The sequence below is a fragment of the Oncorhynchus mykiss genome, unplaced genomic scaffold (genome assembly GCF_013265735.2).
Source record: "Oncorhynchus mykiss isolate Arlee unplaced genomic scaffold, USDA_OmykA_1.1 un_scaffold_87, whole genome shotgun sequence".
Lineage (NCBI taxonomy): Eukaryota > Metazoa > Chordata > Actinopteri > Salmoniformes > Salmonidae > Oncorhynchus > Oncorhynchus mykiss.
Window position 1 is genome coordinate 1,191,630 of NW_023493659.1, and position 6,506 is coordinate 1,198,135.

Sequence of the window (6,506 nt, forward strand, 5' to 3'; positions counted from 1 at the left end):
GCTGTTGTTGTCTCACCTACTGTTTTAGCTAGCTCTCCCAATTCAACACCTGTGATTACTGTATGCCTTGCTGTATGTCTCTCTCAAATGTCAATATGCCTTGTATACTGTTGTGCAGGTTAGTTATCATTGTTTTAGTTTACAATGGAGCCCCTAGTTCCACTCTTTATACCCCTGATACCTCCTTTGTCCCACCCCCCACACATGCGGTGACCTCACCCATTACAACCAGCATGCCCAGAGATACAACCTCTCTCATCATCACCCAGTGCCTGGGCTTACCTCCGCTGTACCCGCACCCCACCATACCCCTGTTTGCGCATTATGCCCTGAATATATTCTACCATGCCCAGAAACCTGCTCCTCTTATTCTCTGTCCCCAACGCCCTAGGCGACCAGTTTTGATAGCCTTCAGCCGCACCCTCATACTACTCCTTCTCTGTTCCGCGGGTGATGTGGAGGTAAACCCAGGCCCTGCATGTCCCCAGACACCCTCATTTGTTGACTTCTGTGATCGAAAAAGCCTTGGTTTCATGCATGTCAACATCAGAAGCCTCCTCCCTAAGTGTGTCTTACTCACTGCTCTAGCACACTCTGCTAACCCTGATGTCCTTGCCGTGTCTGAATCCTGGCTCAGGAAGGCCACCAAAAATTCTGAGATTTCCATACCCAACTATAACATCTTCCGTCAAGATAGAACTGCCAAAGGGGGAGGAGTTGCAGTCTACTGCAGAGATAGCCTGCAAAGTAATGTCATACTCTCCAGGTCCATACCCAAACAGTTCGAACTACTAATTTTGAAAATTACTCTCTCCAGAAATAAGTCTCTCACTGTTGCCGCCTGCTACCGACCCCCCTCAGCTCCCAGCTGTGCCCTGGACACCATTTGTGAATTGATCGCCCCCCATCTAGCTTCAGAGTTTGTTCTGTTAGGTGACCTAAACTGGGATATGCTTAACACCCCGGCAGTCCTACAATCTAAGCTAGATGCCCTCAATCTCACTCAAATCATCAAGGAACCCACCAGGTACAACCCTAACTCTGTAAACAAGGGCACCCTCATTGACGTCATCCTGACCAACTGGCCCTCCAAATACACCTCCGCTGTCTACAACCAGGATCTCAGCGATCACTGCCTCATTGCCTGTATCCGCTACGGAGCCGCAGTCAAACGACCACCCCTCATCACTGTCAAACGCTCCCTAAAACACTTCTGTGAGCAGGCCTTTCTAATCGACCTGGCCCGGGTATCCTGGAAGGACATTGACCTCATCCCGTCAGTTGAGGATGCCTGGTCTTTCTTTAAAAGTAACTTCCTCACCATTTTAGATAAGCATGCTCCGTTCAAAAAATGCAGAACTAAGAACAGATATAGCCCCTGGTTCACTCCAGACCTGACTGCCCTCGACCAGCACAAAAACATCCTGTGGCGGACTGCGCTAACATCGAATAGTCCCCGCGATATGCAACTGTTCAGGGAAGTCAGGAACCAATACACACAGTCAGTCAGGAAAGCTAAAACCAACTTCTTCAGGCAGAAGTTTGCATCCTGTAGCTCCAACTCCAAAAAGTTCTGGGACACTGTGAAGTCCATGGAGAACAAGAGCACCTCCTCCCAGCTGCCCACTGCACTGAGACTAGGTAACATGGTCACCACCGATAAATCCATGATTATCGAAAACTTCAACAAGCATTTCTCAACGGCTGGCCATGCCTTCCGCCTGGCTACTCCAACCTCGGACAACAGCTCCCCCCCCCCCGCAGCTACTCGCCCAAGCCTCTCCAGGTTCTCCTTTACCCAAATCCAGATAGCAGATGTCCTGAAAGAGCTGCAAAACCTGGACCCGTACAAATCAGCTGGGCTGGACAATCTGGACCCTCTATTCCTGAAACTATCCGCCGCCATTGTCGCAACCCCTATTACCAGCCTGTTCAACCTCTCTTTCATATCGTCTGAGATCCCCAAGGATTGGAAAGCTGCCGCAGTCATCCCCCTCTTCAAAGGGGGCGACACCCTGGACCCAAACTGTTACAGACCTATATCCATCCTGCCCTGCCTATCTAAGGTCTTCGAAAGCCAAGTCAACAAACAGGTCACTGACCATCTTGAATCCCACCGTACCTTCTCCGCTGTGCAATCTGGTTTCCGAGCCGGTCACGGGTGTACCTCAGCCACGCTCAAGGTACTAAACGATATCATAACCGCCATCGATAAAAGACAGTACTGTGCAGCCGTCTTCATAGACCTTGCCAAGGCTTTCGACTCTGTCAATCACCGTATTCTTATCGGCAGACTCAGTAGCCTCGGTTTTTCGGATGACTGCCTTGCCTGGTTCACCAATTACTTTGCAGACAGAGTTCAGTGTGTCAAATCGGAGGGCATGCTGTCCGGTCCCCTGGCAGTCTCTATGGGGGTGCCACAGGGTTCAATTCTCGGGCCGACTCTTTTCTCTGTATATATCAATGATGTTTCTCATGCTGCGGGCGATTCCCTGATCCACCTCTACGCAGACGACACCATTCTATATACTTCCGGCCCGTCCTTGGACACTGTGCTATCTAACCTCCAAACGAGCTTCAATGCCATACAGCACTCCTTCCGTGGCCTCCAACTGCTCTTAAACGCTAGTAAAACCAAATGCATGCTTTTCAACCGTTCGCTGCCTGCACCCGCACGCCTGACCAGCATCACCACCCTGGATGGTTCCGACCTTGAATATGTGGACATCTATAAGTACCTAGGTGTCTGGCTAGACTCTAAACTCTCCTTCCAGACCCATATCAAACATCTCCAATCGAAAATCAAATCAAGAGTCGGCTTTCTATTCCGCAACAAAGCCTCCTTCACTCACGCCGCCAAACTTACCCTAGTAAAACTGACTATACTACCGATCCTCGACTTCGGCGACGTCATCTACAAAATTGCTTCCAACACTCTACTCAGCAAACTGGATGCAGTTTATCACAGTGCCATCCGTTTTGTCACTAAAGCACCTTATACCACCCACCACTGCGACTTGTATGCTCTAGTCGGCTGGCCCTCGCTACATATTCGTCGCCAGACCCACTGGCTCCAGGTCATCTACAAGTCCATGCTAGGTAAAGCTCCGCCTTATCTCAGCTCACTGGTTACGATGGCAACACCCATCCGTAGCACGCGCTCCAGCAGGTGTATCTCACTGATCATCCCTAAAGCCAACACCTCATTTGGCCGCCTTTCGTTCCAGTTCTCTGCTGCCTGTGACTGGAACGAATTGCAAAAATCGCTGAAGTTGGAGACTTTTATCTCCCTCACCAACTTCAAACATCTGCTATCCGAGCAGCTAACCGATCGCTGCAGCTGTACATAGTCTATTGGTAAATAGCCCACCCATTTTCACCTACCTCATCCCCATACTGTTTTTATTTATTTATTTTTATTTTTCTGCTCTTTTGCACACCAATCTCTACCTGTACATAACCATCTGATCATTTATCACTCCAGTGTTAATCTGCATAATTGTAATTATTTGCCTACCTTCTCATGCCTTTTGCACACAATGTATATATAGACTCCCCTTTTTTTCTACTGTGTTATTGACTTGTTAATTGTTTACTCCATGTGTAACTCTGTGTTGTCTGTTCACACTGCTATGCCTTATCTTGGCCAGGTCGCAGTTGCAAATGAGAACTTGTTCTCAACTAGCCTACCTGGTTAAATAAAGGTGAAATAAAAAAAAAATAAAAAAAAAAAATAATAATTAGCTATCAACACTATCTATCACTAGCTATAATTAGCTATCAACACTATCACTAGCTATCAACACTATCTATCACTAGCTATCAACACTATCAACACCATCTATCAATAGCTATCAACACTATCACTAGCTATAATTAGCTATCAACACAGTCTATCACTAGCTATCAACACTATCTATCACTAGCTATCAATACTACCACTAGCTATGATTAGCTATCAACACTACCACTAGCTATGAATAGCTATCAACACTATCTATCACTAGCTATCAACACTATCTATCACTAGCTATCAACACTATCAATAGCTATCAACACTATCTATCACTAGCTATCAACAATATCTATCAATAGCTGTCAACCAAATCTATCACTAGCTATCAACACTATCTATCACTAGCTATCAACACTATCACTAGCTATCAGCACTATCTATCACTAGATCTCAACACTATCTATCACTAGATATCAACACTATCTATCACTAGATATCAACACTATCTATCACTATCTATCAACACTATCTATCACTAGCTATCAACTCTATCACTAGCTATCAACTCTATCTCAGCTCTGGGTCAGAAAGCCCAGTAGTATAGTGGTTCACTCTCAGCTCTGGGTCAGAAAGCCCAGTAGTGTAGTGGTTTTCTTTCAGCTCTGGGTCAGACAGCCCAGTAGTGTAGTGGTTTTCTCTCAGCTCCCAGCCCTGTAGTTATTAGGTACTAATTGTCTACTGATTGTCTACTAATTAGTTGATGATGTAATTGGAGTAGTCAATCATATCTCACAACTCATCGTTAAGTTCCTTCGCTCATTCACACACATTGTTCAAAGTTAAAACAACCCCAACAGATGAAAATGCCCATCATGGGCTGAGAGACATCACCACTAGACCCATCACTCCCATCACCACTAGACCATCACTCCCATCACCACTAGACCCATCACTCTCATCACCACTAGACCCATCACCACTAGACCCATCACTCCCATCACCACTAGACCCATCACTCCCATCACCACTAGACCCATCACTCCCATCACCAATAGACCCATCACTCTCATCACCACTAGACCCATCACTCCCATCACCACTAGACCCATCACTCTCCATCACCAATAGACCCATCACTCTCATCACCACTAGACCCATCACCACTAGACCCATCACCACTAGACCCATCACTCCCATCACTACTAGACCCATCACTCCCATCACCACTAGACCCATCACTCCCATCACCACTAGACCCATCACTCCCATCACCACTAGACCCATCACCACTAGACCCATGACTCTCATCACCACGAGACCATCACTCCCATCACCACGAGACCCATCACCACTAGACCCATCACTACTAGACCCATCACCACTAGACCCATCACTCCCATCACCACTAGACCCATCACCACTAGACCCATCACTCTCCATCACCAATAGACCCATCACTCTCATCACCACTAGACCATCACCACTAGACCCATCACCACTAGACCCATCACTCCCATATCTACTAGACCCATCACTCCCATCACCACTAGACCCATCACTCCCATCACCACTAGACCCATCACCACTAGACCCATCACTCCCATCACCACTAGACCCATCACCACTAGACCCATGACTCTCATCACCACTATACCCATCACTCTCATCACCACTAGACCCATCACCACTAGACCCATCACTCCCATCACCACTAGACCCATCACCACTAGACCCATGACTCTCATCACCACTATTCCCATCACTCTCATCACCACTAGACCCATCACCACTAGACCCATCACTCTCATCACCACTAGACCCATCACCACTAGACCCATCACTCCCATCACCACTAGACCCATGACTCTCATCACCACTAGACCCATCACTCCCATCACCACTAGACCCATCACCACTAGACCCATCACTCTCATCACCACTAGACCCATCACCAGTAGACCCATCACTCCCATCACCACTAGACCCATCACTCCCATCACCACTAGACTCATCACTCCCATCACCACTAGACCCATCACTCCCATCACCACTAGACCCAACACCACTAGACCCATGACTCTCATGACCACTATACCCATCACTCCCATCACCACTAGACCTATCACTCTCATCACCACTAGACCCATCACCACTAGACCCATCACTCTCATCACCACTAGACCCATCACTCCCATCACCACTAGACCCATCACCACTAGACCCATCACTCCCATCACCACAATAACCATCACTCCCACCACCACTAGACTCATCACTCCCATCACCACTAGACCCATCACCACTAGACCCATCACTCCCATCACTACTAGACCCATCACTCCCATCACCACTAGACCCATCACCACTAGACCCATCACTCCCATCACCACTAGACCCATCACTCCCATCACCACTAGACCCATCACTCCCATCACCACTAGACCCATCACCACTAGACCCATCACCACTAGACCCATCACTCCCATCACCACTAGACCCATCACCACTAGACCCATCACTCCCATCACCACTAGACCCATCACTCCCATCACTACTAGACCCATCACTCCCATCACCACTAGACCCATCACTCCCATCACCAATATACCCATCACCACTAGACCCATCACTCCCATCACCACTAGACCCAACACCACTAGACCCATGACTCTCATCACCACTATACCCATCACTCCCATCACCACTAGACCCATCACCACTAGACCCATGACTCTCATCACCACTAGACCCATCACCATTAGACCCATCA